Source organism: Galleria mellonella, unplaced genomic scaffold (genome assembly GCF_026898425.1).
Source record: "Galleria mellonella isolate WM207_F2 unplaced genomic scaffold, CSIRO_AGI_GalMel_v1 utg35, whole genome shotgun sequence".
NCBI lineage: Eukaryota > Metazoa > Arthropoda > Insecta > Lepidoptera > Pyralidae > Galleria > Galleria mellonella.
In genome coordinates, this window is record NW_026442082.1 from 2,727,265 (window position 1) to 2,748,333 (window position 21,069).

Here is a 21,069-nt window from a genome sequence, read left to right on the forward strand (position 1 = left end):
TATTTATAACTACTTTGTAGGTTATCTACCTAGTCTGCACACGACTGCACAGCATTGCATCGCTCTGCATGTTAAGCCCCTTAATTTGCATGCACTTATAGTTAAAGTACTTGCGTCATCTACTTCCATTTATGTCTGTGTTTTATATGAAAACACTGCGACGTACGCCTTGCTGCGTGATGGTAAAAAAGATGAAATATGTAGGCGAATTACACAAAACTCTGTCTATATACATAGTAATAGTGTGAACTTTGAGCTTTTATCTTTTGTTGCAAATATATCTTCGCAAAGAGATATTCGGTTCGGAAGTTATGTATCCGGAATATTAAGATCAAAGATATTTATTTATTCCATTGAGTGTTAGACGTTCTTTCTGACCAATACTTTACTTACCAGTGGGTGAAATGTTTGCCATCACTTGATTAATTTTGGTAGGGAATTTAATTAGTAACTTATTTCTTTTTGATTTCTTTAAATACTCATATATACAATTACCTATATACTGTGACATATTATGAGAAACTACAGAATGTGGTAGTAAAGTTATAGGGTATAGAGGCATAATATCTCAGGACAACACATGAAGTACTATGTTCATTAAAATGTATCCTATTATGAGAGTTATTCTTTCATGTTTGTAGTCATTTTCTATGTGGTGAACCATTAATTTGTTCGCTATTTCAAGTTCGATAAAAAAAACTAAACATCTAATATCTGACGATCAAATAAATTCAAATCAAAACCTAGTACGAGCAGAACTAAACTAGTCAGGATCGCGCTCGCGTCACCGTCGCTCATGACTAAGGATTACGAATTGATTCCGAAACTGGTCATGATTTTTCGATCTAGATATATGTAAGTTAAACCGGTAATTATTATAATAAAATATAATGTATGCTAACGAAACTTTTAACAATAAAAAAGAACTAAACCAATATATAGTAGTGTATTTCCCAAACACTTCTATGAAGTGGAGAGGAAAAATTGTAATGAGGACTTTTTTGTATTATTAACAAACTATTCACTTATAAAACACAGTTTATGTATTGTGGAGACTGATGGCTGAACTAGGAAAACCTGTACTACAGCCACCAGGCCACCACCTCCAGACAATGTAAGTAAATAACAAACTATGTAACATTAACTATACATTATTTTATAATTCTTATTATTCTAATGATATTATATAATATTAAATGGTTTAACAGGCCATTGTAGTAACTTTCTCGATCAAGTCTACATTTTCGCGATTCCCTTTGAAGTCCATCGCGATTAACCCCCTCTAAATTCTTTACCATGACTCGAACTGACTCTACTTCGTCTACAGTCATATATCATCCCTCGTTGAAGATCCGTAGGCATCAGTGAGGAAGATCTTACCGATAGCGCAGGCGGGGTTCATTATTATTCTCGTTATCATCACCATATCAGCTTTTAACTGTTCACTGCTGAACATAAGCTTGAGGAGTATTGCCAGTAGTTGCTTCATCGTCATAACTGTCTATTGCTGCATATAGGCCTGTAATGTAAGCAAGGTTTTTACCAGTAGTTGGGACGCTTGGCAATCGGGTTGGCAATCGCAGTTACTTTTCATGATATTTTAAGAGAAACGATCCTCCATTAACTTCCCTCAATCGCTTCTTACGACATCTTTGAGAATGGTAGGGATGGTCCATTCTATGCCGAGACCAAACAGCAGGCGGAGTAACTGTTTCGTTTTTATACCATTAAAAAAAGCTATATCACAAATAAAAATCATTAATACAAACTAGCATCACATAATTTTCAATTCGCTCTAACTTTATTTCTTTTATCTAGTTACCAAAACGGCAATTTAATTGAATAATTCAATCCATTGAGTCTACCTATAAAGGTTGCTTCTCATTTTACCAAAATAACCAAACCAAATTTTATAAAGAACTCAGCCAATAGTATCTTTCAATCAAATTCGACATAGAAAAACGCTTTGAAAGCGAACAGAACTAAACAAGAAGACAATTTTACGAGGCAACAGTCTCGAATAATCTCTTTCATCTTTTTGATACGAATTAAAGAGGCGAAACGAACGGTTCTCGTGATTGATTTTGTGGCTACTTTAATCAGGCTAGTGCACAATGTTTAATATTTCATTATAAATCATGCCATTACAGTTTTTTTTTTCTTTTGAACATAATTTAGAAAGGAGAAAGATCTTAATTCAGTTACATACTTTTTTTTACTTTCTTTATTTTTGTGTTTTTGTATATTATATCTTTGTCAATTCTGATCATTTTTTTTTAAATTAAAACGACATATATAATATTGATACCATATTGTTTTTATTATTTTAATTAAGATATTAGTTATTAAGCGACTTCCTAATTATTTAAATTTTCAATAACATCCAAATATCTTCAGTCGGTAATGGAAAAGTTAATTCGCATTGGCAGAAATACATACAGTCAGGTTGACCTCCACGCAGCACTCCCTGGAAACCATTGTGGTTAATTCCTAGAGAAATAGCCACGTTTAACTAACTCACCTCATTTCATTCCCATCCATTATCCCTCATCAGTACCCTGTCAACATACACGGTTAGTACAGACGGGGTTACCGACCGTGGAATATGAACCGTGGTTATACAACCATGGTTTATATACCACGGTCGGTAACCCTTTATTTGACTTATACAAGCGAACGAATATTTTTTATCGTTTATATTATACGGTGAAAATTTTTGTTTCACTTATAGAACAATCAATAAAAATGGACACAAATGAATTTATATCATCGTAGACACAGAGAGAGATACTCTTTATTGTTCCTTCCAAAAGATTAGTATACTTATTATAGATAGAAACAATTACGAGAAAAGATTACACTGACAAAAACAATAGGCGGCCTATCATAGAGTTTAATATCCTCCACAATAACAATAGGACGAAAATATACTAGATAGCTATTAGTATTAATACTGTGATAATATTCTCGACGTCGACGAAGAACTAAAATATATCTCTAAAAATAGTCTTAGCCGCAAATTTCCTCATTACATCAATCCGACGTATCCATTACAATATTAAAATAACTAATACACAAAGTGAGGCGAAAATAAATGGAGCTGAAAAAAAAAAACACGGATGAATGAAAAATCGCAAATTCGAGCCGTTTGGTGGTCGTTAATTTTGTACTGAAAAATAAACGTGTTTAGTACGTAAATTTACGAACTATCTCTATACTGGAGGTGTATTTTTTAGTAGATTTATGACTTTTCACTATGTTTATCTGATTGCACAAAAAGAAGGCAATATTTCAGAGCGTAATCACCTATATTTATCAATGTACATCGGGCACTCTAAAAATTTTGCAATTCTGGCTTATTACAAATGTTTGAATTTCGAACGATATATTTTTTAAAACATATTTTTTTGATATTTGTACGAATAGACAGACAAACTGACTGACTGACAGACAGACAAGCAAATAGGAAAAAATTCTAAAAAAATATTGTATTATTCTTCTATTGATCTTCCTAAGAGCTTTTATATATTTTTTTTCTCAAATATCTGTCATGCACAGAGATTGCCTAATTATAACTTTATTACATTAATAAGATTTAGAAAACAAAAATTGGTAATAGAACAAAATTGATAAAATTTATTTATCGCACACTTATATTTGTCAAGTGAAGTGGAAATGAAACTAACTTGAGAAAATTATCTATGATAATAAAAGTTTTCTTTCTCCTCAAGTTTGTACCGCTCGACTTTAGTATACTTTTGGGAGGGAACCAACACTTTTAGTTGCTGTAAGGCGATGATAGATCAAATTTTAGGGTGGATGTGTTTATTTCAATGAGGAGATTCGTGAAGGCCGTCCTTTAGTAGCAACTTGTAAAGTAACATAAAAAAAGAATGTTTGAAATTCGGTCAAATTTTTTTATGTTTGTTACCTCATAACTCTGTCAGTTCTAAACCGATTTGGAATTTTTTTTTTCATCTATAAGGATATACTTAAAGATTAGTTTTATAAAAATTGTATCAAAATAGGTAGTTTAGTTCTCTATCTCAATAAACGATTTTGTCACAATTGAAGTCAGTATTTTTCGTTCATTAACTATTATTAACATAATATTCTTTTTTATACAACTTTGAATGGCAAACAAGCTGACAGCCCACCTGATGGAAAGTGGTAACCGTTGCCTATAGACATGAGCAGTACCATGGACTTAACAGAGTATACTGTTTCCCCCATGATACCCCCATGCGTTGCTATTCCTGAGGACTCAGGTGTTATTCCTCTGTACCCAGTAAATTCACGCCATATACAATATATTTAATATAATATTAAATAATTTTATCCATAGATTTAACAAAACTTTCAATGTACCGTATCGTATTAATGCCTGGATCTTTGACGTAACATATAGCCTAAATAGCAAAATATACTAGAATAAAGAGGTTTTTATCATTTTAATGTGAACTCAGACAATGGACATTTTATGGTGAAATTTTCCCTCTGTGTACTTACACAACATGTATAAATGTATATGTATGTTATTTTAGGGATTTTTATTATCAGCCGTTAACCCTACTTTGCATGTTTTTTTTTTTATTGGTGAAATAAATCAAGGTGATATAATTCATGTTCAAAATTAAGGGAAAAATGGTTAAAAATAAATTTGAGAGCTATGTTTTTTTCTGCAATGGACATCAAAAAGGTATCCAGACACTATCAACTTAAAGTGAACTTGTTCTTTTAAATAATTTTTGGGCATTCAGTGTTATGATGGAAATTGTCACCAGTATGCAAAGAAAAGTTAACTGTCTACTGCTAAACATAGACCTTGTCCGTAAGAGGAGTTTTGCCAGTAGTTGCCACGCTTGGCAGGCGGGTTGGAACGCGGCTATTTTAGGGGGTTAACTGTGATCGAACAAAAATATACGCCAAGAATTATCTCTCTTTAGAAACAAAAGCCTCGTTAAAAAAGGCAAATATTTGGAAATAAATATATATATATTTATTGTACTAAAACAGTAATAATAATAATTACACAGTAAAATGCAGTAATAATAATAAATTAGTATCAATTTCTACGTGAACAAAATATCCCTTATCAGTACAGTTCTTTAACTGTCAAAAAGTTTACCAGTCGGTTTTGGCGAATTTTATGAATTGTCGCTTTCACTTACTTTACTGTTCCGCACTGATATTTTCTTTCGTTATTATAAATTGTGAAATTCTATTTAACGATAGATGGCGTTAAAATATAAGAGTATGTGAAAATTCTGAAAAAAAATTATTATATGTTAACACGCATAATTGTCTTTTTTAATAGATGAAAATGGAATGGTAAACCCACCAATCGGTATACACTGATGGGGCACCAATAAGGGATGATAGGTGTGGATGAAAGCAGGTCAGTTAGTCCATCGTAACGAATTCCATAAAAATTAATCACCATAATTTTCAAAGCGAATCGTGTGGAGGTTGATATGATAAGGTTCATTACTAGTAATGGGGATATTAAGCCCAATAACTAACAATCTCTTTCCCTTCTGATAATTATCGATATATTCTTCCACAGACTGAGCAAAAACTAATTATGTTAAAAGTTATAACAGGGATCCCAATACCTTAGAACCCATATAGTCATGCACAGTGCCATTTTCAGAGAAGCGTCCTCCTGCGTACACTCAGGTTGTGGAACGATTTGCCTGCCGAGGTTTTCTCTAGAGACTGCAGCATGAGGTTCTTAAGATTCTTATGGATTGGCAATGCGCGCATGATATCCCTGGTGTTGCAGGCGTCCGTTTACCATCAGACGGGTTTCTATGCTTCTATGCTTGTAGAATAAAAAAAAAACTACACGTGAATATAGTCGCAGGCACATCTAGTTCCGAATAAATATGATGCTGATATTATTCGACATAACGCACTGATGAACCACCGTTTCAGAGAATTGCAAAGATTTTCCTTATAACATTCCCTACATGATTCTTTTCACAGTGTTACATTATGACGTTTCCATTGCCGGAATTCGTAATATAGATAATTTTATATTTTTTTTACCATATTTTCTTATATATAACACATTTCGTGATCAAAGCTTTTTACGCGGTAACATTTTCCAAAGAAGAAATCACTAGCTATGAAATTCCACGCAAATATACGAGTATAATATGCGCTAACTTAATATGTTGGTCGAAATGTGGGTAATATTAATAATATTATATATTTTTGACAGACTTCAAAAAGGAGATTCTCAATTCGGACGAACTTTTATTTTTGTCGTCACATAACTCCGTCAGTTCGAAACCGATTTGGAAAATTATTTTATACCATACGACACCGAAACCTTCAAAAAAAGAGCATATTCATTTTTAAAAGGTCGTCTCAGCATCAGGTGTTGCAGGTGCTCATGGGCAGCAGTAGTCACATACCATCGGTGCTTGTTTGTACATTGTGTTATAAACATAATATAAAAAAACCTCTAAATTATTAATATATTAATTTTTTTGAAACGTCTCGTGGTTAATATACATATATATAATATATATTCAAGATTGTAATTGTAAATTTTGCAGAGCAAAATGCGCTTCTATTATATTTTCTCGTACATATCTCATTTTTAGATCAAAGCGATTTTTATATGGCAATATTTTCCAAAGACAAAATCAGTGGCCATGAAATTCCACGCAAATATTTAATTAAGGTGGCATGGGTAGCTAATTTTAAAGGGTCGATAAAGAAAGTAGAGGTCGCAGTATGTAAATAAGGGTTTTTATTTAACATAATTAATATTGATTTAACCTTTAGACAAATCTAATTACTTTAAAAGATCAAACACCTTAATAGACATTTATTGTGTTAAAATTGAAACTTTATTAGAATTGCAATTTAATTTGGATGCTTTGAGAAATAGAATGTAATATATAACATGAGATAAAACTTAAAATTTAACCTAAATTTTATAAATAACCTAATAAATATTTGTAGTCACATAGAGAACAAAGTAATCTTAAAAACCAATTGAATCTCAGTTCAACCTCAGAGACAAAGTTAATAATAGATCAAAACATACATAAACCCTGCCACTTACAGAAATATTAATCAAAATTATTGTGTAAAATGTGTGTGGTTGAGGGCCATTTCTTATAACAGTCTCTGAGGGAGGCCGATGTTCAGCAGTGGATAGATTCGGCTGATATGCTGATGATGGTGATATTATTAGAAAACACCTGTACTCTTTCACAAATAAAGGTTTTGTAACAAATACCTGACCGATTTGATGTTTAGGACATTTTCAAAGGTTAATAGTTTTACACTAGCTTTTCTCCGTACAATCAATCGTTTAATTGACTTCTGAAAAACCTAAAAATCGATCAAGTATTTATTATCAACCTTTTTTTGTGAAAGAGTATAAGTGTTTTTAATAATATCAATATTTTTATTTATTTATTTAAATAATTTTATTGTCCAAAAGACATTATAGTACAAAAGGCGGACTTGATGCTAGTAGCATTCTCTACCAGTCAACCATGGGGATGAATGGTGAATCACGAACGTGGTACTTTATTATTGTGATAGGTAAAGAAAATAACAACTAATAATGTATACTTTTACAGAATAAATAATATGCACATACATATAAATGAATATATATATATATATATAACTAGATAAATATATAAACTGTAAATAATATAAAAATAAATAAAATATAAAAGATAACAACTAGCTTACTGTAATGAGTTCATAAGGTGAATATGAACTTTTGAACATGAATTTATTTGGAAGCTCAAAGATACCTTCAAGTATATAAAGTATATGTATACAAAGTTCCACCAAGTGCCAACTGTTACGACGATTAACATATTAAAAGGGAGTTTACGCGTTATACTGATCAATATCTTAGCTCGTGAAACGGAATTCGTAGCAGGAAATCTTTTAAAAATATATTCTATGTACAAATTTATTTGTTTCTTTTTTATTTTGTTATACAGAAAAGAACGAACAGTATTTGAAGTTATATTTACTATGTACTGTTTTATTCATATTTATATGAGTACAAATAAGGAACATTCATGTATAATTCCACCAACTTCTAATTCCCTTGATAGCAATATGTAGCAATTTTGACGAGTAGCGGACCCATAAAGTTAGGTACTGGCATAAAACAAGAACGTCAAGCTCGTAAACAATTCAGTACGATTACTTTTGGGTTCCGTGACAGAATTGAAATTAAATACAACTTACAGAAAACTGACTGAAAAAATGTCTCATATTTCTTTTGTACTGTATTTGTAACCTAAATAATCCAAGTATTTATTAAATATATAAAGAGATATTTCGATTTAAAAGATAAAATAGTTTATTGTCCTTCTTTATCTCAAATATTATAATGTATATCAAATTTAGACTGCCATATTGAACAGTCTTGAGCCACCAGCATTTACTGACTCCTGTAATACATTTGAGATTGTGACTCCATTTAGTGGGTATCGACCTATACTGCATTGGTCCGTACGGGGTTGCCACTCAAGAATGTTTCTTACCTATCAGTTGTCGGTTTTTCGAGCTATGTGACCAGCCCACTGCCACTTCAACTTGCTTATCCTTCGGGCTATGTCGGTTACTTTGTTTCTTTTGCTGATAACCTCGTTTCGGACTCTGTCTGGTAAAGAAACTCCAAACATAGCCCTCTCCATAGCTCACTCAGTAATTTGAAGGTTCCATAAGTCATCACTGGCAACACGTACTGGTTAATATCAAATTTAATGATAATTAATTAAGGCGCTGAGAGATAATAAACAAACTCACTTTAAAATATTAATAAGCTGTAATCTGTAACCCACTACTTAGCTATGTGATGATATAAAATAACCTATGTATGAATCTAGAATAGGTTCATGTGTATATATATATATATATATATATATATATATATATATATATATATATATATATATATATATATATATATATATAATTTTATACTAGCTTTTACCCGCGACTTCGTCCGCGTAATGGGGATATATTTACTGACCGGGATAAAAAAGCTTATATCCTCCGTCCCATATAGCACATATATACTAAAATTGATACTGATTAGTTAAACCGTTTAGGCGCTATAAGGTAACAAACAAACACTCTTTCATATTTATAACATTGGTAAGTTAAGTAAAGTTAAGGTTTTATTTTACCATTTGGGGATACTTATCATAACACACATCCAAACTTCTTTACCAACTTTACATTTGTAATATTTGTAGGATATTAAAAGGACGCCCGTATGGTCCCGGCATAGAATAGGCCACCCTATGGACTTCCCGTCAGCCTGTGTAAATAAGTCGCCAGTTTTTTATCCGGCAGACGCATAAAGACCGTTGTAAATGGTTGCTGCTCCAATAGCATGGATATTAACGCTGGCGTCCCGCAGGGCTCTGTGCTGTCCCCAACGCTGTTTCTGCTGCATATTAATGATATGTTAACCTTTAGTGGCATTCATTGTTATGCGGATGATAGCATTGGGCATGCCCATTATACGGGTCGTACGAATGCTCCTCGTTCCATCGTGGAGAACAACCGTGAACAGCTTGTGTCTAAAATCGACAGAACGTTAGTCTCTGATTTGGGACGAGAAAACTTAGTCCAATTTAACCCCGTTAAGACACAAGCTTCCGCGTTCGCCGCAATAAAAAAACTTTTGCTGTGGTTTCACAGTTCCAGAGCACGTCTCTTAACATCTCTAAAAGCATTGGGATCCTTAGTGTAGACATCTCTAGTGACGTACAGTTCCGTGGCCATCTCGAAGATAAGGTGTGCTTAATAGAGCAAAGCAGTACTTTACGCTGGAACAGTGATTAATGCTCTTCAAATCGCAAATCCGGACCCACATGGAGTATTGCTCTCAATTAAGAGCGGCACCTAGATACCAGCTTGAATCCTTCGACTCAGTGCAACGACGAGCTATGAGAATTGTCGATGATCCCAGATTTTGCCCACTCTGTATGTTCTACTGCTTGTATAGCAGCGTTCCTTTTAAAACATCTCTAAAGCCATGCTTGGCAGGCAGATTGGCAACTGTTGGTTGGCAAACTGTCTGTTAAGCGTGGCAGCTACTGGCAAAACTAACTAAGGGGGAGGCTTACGTTCAGCAGTGGACAGTTAAAGGCTAATATGATGATGCAATAAATTTTATAATCGATTTAATATTTTTGAGTTCATCCACTACCAAAAAAAATAAATCATTTCTGTTTCTAATATTAGTTTAGGTGTACTTACAGATGAAAATTCTAAAAATATTTCATTGTCTTGTATTATTTACACTTATAAAAATATCACGTATTAATATTTTACTGAACTAGGTATTATCTTGCGGAAGTCCACATCACTGGTTATTTCATTAGAATTGTTTTCTTTAATTTTGCTACAATTCAATTAAACAAAATTATTCTAACCGAATAACCAGTGATATGGAATTCCGCAAGATTACAAGTAAAATGTTAAAAGGATTACGAGATTCGATATTTTAATATTAAAAATATATTGGGATCAACTTGATGTCAAGCATGTGGTAGAAATGGGGGAAAGGGTTTGAAAATTATTTCCCTTGTATCGAATAAACTCAATATTACAGCTAAATTTAGACGCCTGGTTACTTAGACGGCAGGTATATTAAATTCTTTCGCATCCACGAGTTACGGTCGGTGATCAATGTAATAACACAGCCTTTAAGACAATGGCGACGGTATCTAATGGTGTAGATATATAATAGTAATAATAAGAATAAGAGTAACCTATCGCTTGGCCCTCAATATATTATATTATTATTGCTAAAACCATTTTAACTTTTATTACCATAACATAACCAAAGTTTTCATTACCAGTCCTTAGATTTCAGAGGAACAATGTAGGGCAAGGGGTTTATCGAACTACAATGTACATAATTTATATAATCGATGGCGTAGGCTGGGTTGCTATTTCATTTTTATCGATTAACTATTTAAATTAAAATAGTTAAAATGTAATTTGATATTGGCACAAATGTTATTTAATTAATAAAAATAAGAAATATGTTTTAAAATCAATAGATAGAGAGATTTTGTACAAAGGTCGATTGCTTGGGTACCTCTGTTCCATTCGTGTTTCTACCGTGAAGCAGTTTTGTTTACATGGCTGTGTTTCGGGTTGAAGGGTGGGATATGACGTGAATTTACAGGGTACAGAGGAATAACATCCGAGTCCTCAGGAATGGCAACGCGTGGGGGGTATCATGGGCGTAACAGTATTACTCTGTTATGTCCATGGTACTGCTCATGTCTATAGGCGACGGTTACCACTTTTCATCAGGTGGGCCGCCAGCTTGTTTGCCATTCTAAGTTGTATAAAAAAAAGAATAATGAATATATTTCAAACACAAAATTTTTCACTGATTCGCTAATGAAAAAAAAAAAAACATTCCGTCGTATGCAGAAACAAAACTTTAAAGATGGCGCCGACATAGATTATAAAACTTGACGGACTGTTGCCGCCCACAATATGTAATTAAAAAATAATATTAGAGAATAGACTTTTAACATGTTCAAAAACAGATATCCGACCGATATGGGTGATATCGAAAAGGGTGATGACTTATTATCCGCAATCAAAGAGTCCAGAGGAAACCAATATAGTAGATATCGGATCGCTATCCATATTATATTCACCATATCAGCCTTTAACTGTCCACTGCTGAACATAAGCCTCCCCTTTGGGGGTTTTGCCAGTAATTACCACGCTTGGCAGGCGAATTGGTAACCGCAATCAGGCTTTTAGAGATGTTTTAAGAGGGACGCTGCTGCCCATCCCTCGCCCTCCCTTAGTCGCCTCTTACAATATCTACAGGATAGGAAGGGGTGGCCTATTCTATGCCGGACTACATATTATATTACCCATGCCCAATGTAAATACAATGATAATAATCTTAATCGTGCTACAGTAGAAAGGTAATATGACATTAATGTTTTTTTTTTTTTAATGAATCAGTACAGATATTATTAATACCTAAGTAAGTATTCATCTTGATTATTTCTTAATAATCATAAAAAGGTAATATTTAAGTAAGGTTTCTAATTTACTATTTACTGATTTAAACTTGATAATGAGAATAAAATTTGTCTACAAACATTTTAGTGCTGAGGTGAATATTACATTTCATTGAGTAAGAACAAGTCAAAGGGAAGTAGAGAAAATCAAAATCCTGAAATAGAACCTCGTGTCATTGTATTTGGTGGAAACTTTTTGCGTAGGTTTTTACTGTGTACTCTGTACATATATATGGGTCTGTATTAATTTGAGAGCAACAATTACATTTTGCACACTATAGAGAAACGTCAAATATCAAATTCAAATCATCTTTACTTAAATAGACTTCTTTACAAGCACTTTTAAATCGTAATTTTTTTTCTGTCTGTCTGTTGAGAAGAATCCGCAAGCAATCCGAAATAACTCAACAGTTGCTCTTACAAGTCTCTGTTAATATACATAGTATCTATTTAAATGTATTATGTCTAAAATTACATGATTGTTAAATGTCCGTGCTTTGTCGACTCTATAACTCTATGCACATTTGTAATTCAAGTATCCGTTTAGTGTGTAATAGGCTTTATTAAATGTTTTTTTAATAACAGTTTTAAACTTATCCTTGAGCCTTTTATTATAAAGTTTAATGCCCATTCCCATATAAGACCTATAAATTTTTTCTAAACGATACTTTTAAACAGCAATTTTGAATTTGTATATAGTGTTAAGATTATTAAGATATCGGCAAAACATGTTCAATTATTTTAGAACCAACGAGGGAGTAAAACTCATTGATTTTATAAATACCTATCAATAATAATGCAGAATTGATGACATAACTACAAAAACACGGGCAAAGAAGACCATCGAAAACATATTTTCTTTGCCACACACACAGGTTTACAACGTCATCTTGGCCTAAATTAAGCAGATCTTATATAATGAGTCATGGACTTTGCGCATTTGACACTTTTTGTTAATTATAAAATTAATTATGTAATAAGGAAAATTTAAGGAACTTAAAAAAATACTTTATTTTTTTTTATATAAATTACTAAAGATTCGGCCCAGTTTCGCACGGATAGAAAGAATTTTCTAAAATAATATAACGTATGTTACCCGCTGATAATGCAGCTTCTGAACCTGCCACATTAACATGAAGAATTTCCTTATTTCTCCTTTTGTTTAACATATGTTTATTTGAGAAAAAATCAGTTTACATCGTATAATACACCATTAAAATTATTGTAATGATTTTAAGTTAACGCTGTATATTAAACACCGAGACAAATGCAGACAAACGTACTCATGAATGCAATGTATTTTTATTGTGCGGATATCGAACTCGCAGTCGTCGGAAGGAGAGACAGCATGTTAAACTGCCATACCAGTGAGGTCAAATTATGTTTACACAGCGAATTTTTAATTAATGCTCAATTTACTTTCTTTTCTATGTATCGTTTTTAATATTTTCACAAAATTAAACAACAACGTAAGAGTCAACATTAATTATTACATAATGTTCCCTCAAAATTGCTAGCTACACTCGTTTATTAAAAGTTGGTCGGACTTCTTATACTTTTTCTCTTTTCAGAGCCTGGTTTGTTTAAACGTTTACAGCGGAATATACGTGTTTACATGGAGTATGTTCTTTGAAATTTAAAATTAAACGAAGCTCGTTCAAACGAGAGACTTATTAATAAATACTTATTTGATCGTTTCTAAGTACGCTCGGATTAAAGAAGTAGGAACATCAATGAAATATACCATTGTTTCTTCTATCGCGTATAAAATTATGCCGTGCATTATCGGTATTGAATGGGCCACTTCGTCCTTCCCCGGAGATGTTCGTAAGAGGTGACTAAGGGAACTTAATTACTAAAGCTAACTGCGGTTACCAACCTTCTTGCCAAGCGTGGCAACTACAGGTAAAATACCCTCCTATGAGGAGGCCTATATTCAGCGGTTAACAGCTGACATGATGATGATGATATAACATCATTTCCCATCAGGTAAGCTGCATGCTCATTTGTTCCCTAAAACGTAAATAAAAATGAAAATACATATAGGAAAAAACAAAAAATGTAGTCAGAGAGGTACAGAACCCTAAAACTAAGGGTCCAGGAGTAGCAATAAAATATTTAACTATCCAAATAAAGGCCTTTTGACTGATATAAAGGATTCATTTTACAACCAGCAGATTGAATACGTACCCGACTTTAAAACTGATAGTCTTCCTTACAAATTTATTACAAGAATTAACCACTTAATGGTTTGCCATTGTGGTTGACTCTTGTCGAATTTGTCACGATGAATTAACTGTCATTCTTTCATCATTACCTATCGCATCATTCAGCATTAGAGTGCAAAGAGATTATTAGTAATGTGGTCTAACAGCCCCATTGCTAGCAACATATTGTATAAGATCGAGTTACGCACTTAACAGTACTCTAAAATTCCATCAAAATCAGTTTAGTGTTTTATGTATATTTTGTTACTCTTGAAGAGTCCTGCGATTGGTCACGATATCACCTGGTGGAAATCGATAATGTGGTCTAAGATGGAGCTCGCAAACCTATAATACATATAATATACATATAATATAATACTATCCCATGTCCAGCTCTCTTTACAATTTTATTGTGTATACCTCAATAGGAATAGACTTAGTCCATCTAGTCACTTTTCTCCAAAAGTTTAAACATGATATGTTATTGTGTGCGTGTATAAATACCTTAAATCTTGAAATTCTATACCTCTCACTTTACTAACTTTAATAATATAATACGCGTATTAATAAACTAAAAACATAAGTTGAGCAAACTTCTGCTTGAAACTTTCCTTTATTTCCTGCAAAACTTGAGCAAAATAATGCCGCCATTTTGCCATTAGGTATACAACTAAACGACTGGAAGTTTCTTAAACGATAGCAAATTGGGCTGTTTAATGTTATAAAATAATATTTGACCTTCATTATTACTTTTAGAATAATCACGTGTCGTTATGTTCAGTATTCGAACACACTAAACTGCTCAACCCATTTTAATGAAATTTTGTGAATGTATATGATTCGTACTAAATTAAAATATAGGATAATTTTTAATCAGATATACATCTAGGAATATAAGGTTCTTAGTCTTGTCTAGCGGTGATATGGTACAAGTATGCTCCTCACACAGCCTGCTAGATTTTTTTGTTACAGTAGCCTATGAATACCAGCAATACCAGGAGTATTATGCGCGCGTCCCTGATCCTAAAAAAACCTCTTTATCTTTTAAGGAACTCCATGCCGTAGCCTCTTTGAAAAAGCTTGACAGGGAACTCAGTCTATAACCTAAAAGTTCGTGGATTCTATTAGATTTATACAAATAGCGCAGAACTACTGTAAAAATCATTAAGATTTACTTTAATAAAACGTTAATGCTGAACAAATACCTTTCCCATAATAGGGGTTTAATCAGCCACGCTGTTAGGCGGGTTAGCAACCGCAGTTAAGCTTTGGTAATGTTTTAAGAAGGGCGCTGCTGCCCATCCCTCGAATATTAAGTTCCTATAGTTGTCTCTTGCGACACCCATAGGAAAGGAAGGGTTGACCCATTCCCAATAACCTATGAAAAATCACAAATAATGAAACCAAGACTACCATTACTACTATGCCTGTAATGTCTGTAATGTTAGTAATAAAATTAAATGTTTTTAGACCACAAAATTTAAAATTTCTCTACGGATCTCATTATGCGAACTCAAACTGCACTTAACCTTTTTTACCTAAGTGGACAAAATGGCGGACTAACAGCTAAATACCCAATGAGGGACGGCTATTTTAATTTAATTTATTATGACATTTACTCATACATTAGACTGTATTAAAAATATACTAAATATGCATATATTGGTCATAAACATATATTTATAGAACGAAATTAAAACCATTCTTAAAATAAATTTACGAATAGTTATAGTCATTTAAAAATATTACTCATAAAACCAAAATGCTACTATCCCTAATTTGATATTAAATTAATTCAGAAAATACATACATACATATCTGTCGCAGCTGTTTCCCATAGGGAGAGGCAGTACTCTGGAACAATGGAACGCCAAATGCTTCGATTCAAACAGACCTCTTTTGCTTCTTTCACATTTATTAATCTTTTCATACACGCTCCCCGGTTACAGATACTTTTAATTTGGCCCTTATTCAGCACGTCGCCTATAAATCTCTTTTGTAATTCTTTTTATATCCACTATCCTTAGCACATGGGATACTTGGATACTTGGACTGAATACTTGGGATACTTGGATAGATTATTAGGATACAGTCCACCTTTGTACCAAATTAAATTTCTAATGAATTCCATTTAGTATGTTTTGCGTGAAAGAGTACCAAGCATTCACCCATCCAACTATCCATCATTAAAAACTTTTAATCTTTTGATGTATTAACCATATAAAATCTGTACAATAAAGATTTTACAATACAATACTTTTGCGTTTATAATATTATTAGGATATATCATTGGTAATTTAATTTATATAAATTTTATTAAATTAACAACACATTGTAATTGCGTAATTCGTATTTATATTTTTTTATGTCATAATAAATAGCATAAAATAATATTATCTGTATATCAGTTTACTAGAAATAAACGCAACAGATATTGATACTGGTTTTATTTTTATGGAAGGTCTGTGTATATAATTTGCACCCACACAAAGCCGGGACGAGTTGTTAGTAATCCCTAATACTCTAAGCTGATATTGAATTTATTTTTCACTAGGGAATTTACTCCAATTTTCTTCCACACTTTGAAACTTTGGTCACGCTGTAGGGTGCAGGAAAATTTCCTCTTTCTAACAAACAGGTTGAGGAATAATCTTCTTGCCGAGGTTGTCCTTGGAGACTACGACATGAAGTTATAGAATTATCATTAAATCAGTTTATAATTGATATTTTGAAGTGACTACTTTTTATTGTATCTAAACTTTATCATTCATTTGTCATTGTTTAGTTTTTAAACCAATGAAGTCGGTTTAAGAGGTCGGTGGTTATGAAACAAAACTCGTGTCATTATAGGGAAATCCAACTCGTGTATTAACAGTTACACAACTTTGCAATTAAAATACAGACTTTAAGTTTTTTACTATTTTTGGCGGGTAAATAATCATTCCGGAAATAACATTTATTTATAGACAACAGTTATGTTATAATACAAATATAATAAAATATTGGTATACTAAATGTAAAGATGCTAACATCGGTTTTTTGTAGAGCCCCAATCTTTAATTATTTACTATGTAACATTTATTTATAGGTGATAATGGAATAGTAACCCCGCCTGCGCTAATGGTGTTTGCTAGCGGGGTACCAGTATAAAATAATAGGTGGGGACAAAAGGTAGGTCAGTTAGCCCATTATGATTACCTAGAATGCGGCGAGATTGGTTTGTAACTAGATTAGTTTGATTTCATAGTTATAATATAAGGTTAACTTTAAAATAAGTTAACTGTAGATTTATTTGAACTATGAATACGTGTACGAATACGTTATTCCTTTTTATCCCAAAAATATCGTAAAGCCCCTTATTATAGGCGACCAGAAGAATTTTGAAAATAGTGTAAAAATATATATATATGAAAATGCCCTAAACGGTGATACCAATCAGGCATTTATTACAAAACCTTTTTTGTAAAAAGTATAAGTGTTTTCTTATAATATCAATAGAAGAATTTTAATTCTAATTAATTAATGTTTAAATCTCGTATTTGGCATAAGTAATATGGATATCGATCCGATAACAGAACATAATCAAATAACAGAATTTTAACATATTTGTTATTGGACCAGTATATAGCTATTGTAACCAAAATATATAGATATTGCTATATATTATATTACCCATCCCTATTAAATATATACTTCTACTTTGTTCCACTGTATTTATTAAAATATTTTTAATATTTATACATACGACCAATTTTGATACTTAATACAATAATTTAATTAATTCGTATTTAATTTCTTTTTTGATACTTTAATTAAATTTTTATAGTATGTAAAAGATTGCAAAAGGGTTCGCATCCATGACTTTATTATATTCATTTTATGGTAATAAAATTGAAGTGACTTTTTTATGTTTTGTGGAGCAAAATTTTACATCGTACGTACTGAACATAAATTTTATGTTCCCTCTCACTTCAGTAATCAATTTAAGATAATTTTGACACAGTGCAGAGTTCCGTTTTTATTTTCATTTTACAAATTGGATGTTATTATTTATGGGAAAAATATTTAGGTCTACCAACCGAGTGTTAATGTGTTGAAGAATAATATTTTGGCAGTGATCAATCAATCTGTGTCGGCTGGCTCATACATAATGTTACAAGCAAAACTTTACAAAATATGATTACAAAATAAGTACTTATAATTGTTTATAAACATTGATGAATGAATGAATGAATGAGTATACTTTATTTGCATTATATAATGTAGGAAATAAGCAAGATATTTTACAAACACAACGATACAGCTGTATAAGTACAGTAAGGCGGTCTTATTGCTGAGAGCAATCTTTTCAAGACGACCTTAGGGTAATAGAGTAATTGTTGTACAAGTAGGTATGATAGTATTGTATAATTAAGAAAGTTAACAGCGTAAAATATTAAGGAAAATAAGTACATGTACCTTTATCAAATACAAAAAATAAAATTGTGAAATATGTACAATATATAACCCTATATATATAAATATTGATATATTGGAGAGGATGGATGAAAGAAGAATTACGAAAGAGATATATCGAATATATACGGACGTATGATGACCAAATATATATATATATATATATATATATATATATATATATATATAGGTTTAAATGTCATATTTGTTATATATATATATATATATAAACTGTCATATATAACGCCTGCATCACGAAGGGTATATTCAAGAAACCATATATACTTTTTAAAAAATAGTCTCTAGGGAAAACTACATATGATTGGAAATACATATAATATATAACTGAAATATTGACATATATACTAAATATTAACATGTATTATATTCCTCTCTGAAATTCAATTAAAATGAAATATCAATCGTCTATAAAGCCAATTTTGGTATTTTAATTATTACAAGAGTGATCAAAGGAAACAAGAAATTGTATAAGTTGAGTGGAGTCTTGGAAGTTTATTTCTTGATTATATAACTGGGAAGTCACGTCATTTTATTAAAAGAGGTAGATATATTAGACTGATAATACCTATTAAAACTTTAGTTGTAGTTTATTTAAAGTAACAACCATGTAGCTGTAGCTATATCCCATGGCTTTGCCTAAGTGAAACATTATATAAAGTATCTTTTTTATTAAATTAAGATATAAATGAAACCTACTAACCTACTGAACCTAATGAAAAAAAAAACCTACCCACTTCTATATGTTCTTTAACCAAAGGTTGTCGGTAAGAGATTGCCCTAGCGATAAGATCGCCTTTTGTACCTTTATATTGTATATTTTAATCAGTACTTCATGCTACTGTATTACACTTGAATTGTTTATGTGTCATTGTTTATGTTTTTGGTGCAATAATGAGGTAAATAAATAAATTACCCATTCACCACATTTAATTCAAATTCATTTAGTTATTTAAACGTGAAACAATAAGAAATATCATCTCAACTTTTGCGTAATCATAATAATCCACATCATCCGTCCACTATCCATCCACGGCTGCGCATAGTCCTCCCCCATAAACTGCCACAAGGAACGATCCTGAGCCACTTGCATCCACTGACTCTCTATAATGCTTTTGACGTCATCACTTCATCTAGTGTTGGGGTTGCCTGGCGTTTGCCTGTATGAGATCGCCACTCAAGAACTTTTCTTCCCTATCGGTTGTCGATTCTTCGAATTATGTGACCAGCCCATTGTCACTTTAGCTTGCTTATCCTTCGGGCTATGTCGATTACTTTGGTTCTTTTGTGAATATCCTCGTTTCGGATTCTGTCACGCAAAGAAACTCCGAACCTGGCTAAGTATTTTGCATAGTAATAGAATAAAAATATCATAAATTATCATAATAAATGGCAATATTGTCATGTTTTATTCATTCATTCGGCGCAATCATTTCACAGTTTGGACGAGTCCTGTCCTATATCGTATCCTGTAGTTTAAGAGTTTACTGTACAATAAAGTGTTAGAAACAAACATTCAAACTAATGATTTTAACCATTCAGAACTATCATGTAGCATATTTTAAATACCCAATCGGGATTTAACGCGATGTAAAAGCTTTTACTGGTACCTAAAAATTTTAAATAAGTGTAAATAACGCGAAAGTTTAAAATTAACTAGTCATGTTCGGGATGCAACGAAGATATATGAAAATATTGGTGTAAACCCAACAAGGAAGGTTGTAGAGACTTTACTAGTAATAGTCAATCATCCGGACGTTTTGATCTCATGCATACTAATGGTAGAAAAATAGAAAAAAATAAAAACTACGCATACATAAATCACAGTACTGTAAAACTGATATTTGTGTAGTGACGCCATACTGAATTTCTGCGTGTTGATAAGGGTGGCTTTTAGCTGATATCAATGTATAGAATTTAATACGGACTACTGAATGGTAGTAAAAACTGATAAGACTTTTTAGGGTTCCTTTTAAATAAATTCCAGATTAGATTAAAGGGTAGTAAAGTAATAACTAAATTATATTTATTTTCAAGCGACTTCAAAAAGAAGGAACTTTTCAATTCAGATATATTTTTTTATGTTTGTTACCTCGTAATATTTATAACCAGACCTTCAAAAGAGCATATTCCTTTTTAAAAGACCGGTATCACACCTGCGATGCCTCTGGTACTGCGGGTGATCATGGACGGCGGTTGTCACTTACCATCAGGTGAACTGCATGCTCGTTTGCCCTGAGTTATGAAATAAAAGAAAAATATCGGCAGTTATACACTCACTTGGAAATTTTTTATCGGGAAAGTATACTTATACGAGTAGA

At 32.1% G+C, this 21,069-nt stretch overlaps 2 protein-coding genes across 6 annotated transcripts in view; one reads left to right on the top strand and one right to left on the bottom strand.

Annotated features, from left to right (window-relative positions):
* The window catches only part of LOC113514504 (uncharacterized), a 408,650-nt gene that overhangs the window by 287,507 nt on the left and 100,074 nt on the right, over positions 1-21,069 (bottom strand). The window lies entirely within an intron of this gene.
* The window catches only part of LOC113514358 (neuropeptide F receptor), a 91,857-nt gene that overhangs the window by 34,299 nt on the left and 36,489 nt on the right, over positions 1-21,069 (top strand). The window contains exon 1 of one of the 3 annotated variants that reach the window (XM_052896846.1): positions 17,364-17,446. The exons of the other annotated variants lie outside the window; for them this stretch is intronic. The gene's annotated coding sequence lies outside the window, so the exon portion shown is untranslated. Of the gene's footprint in view, positions 1-17,363; positions 17,447-21,069 lie in introns of those variants that run through there. 3 annotated transcript variants of the gene reach the window in all.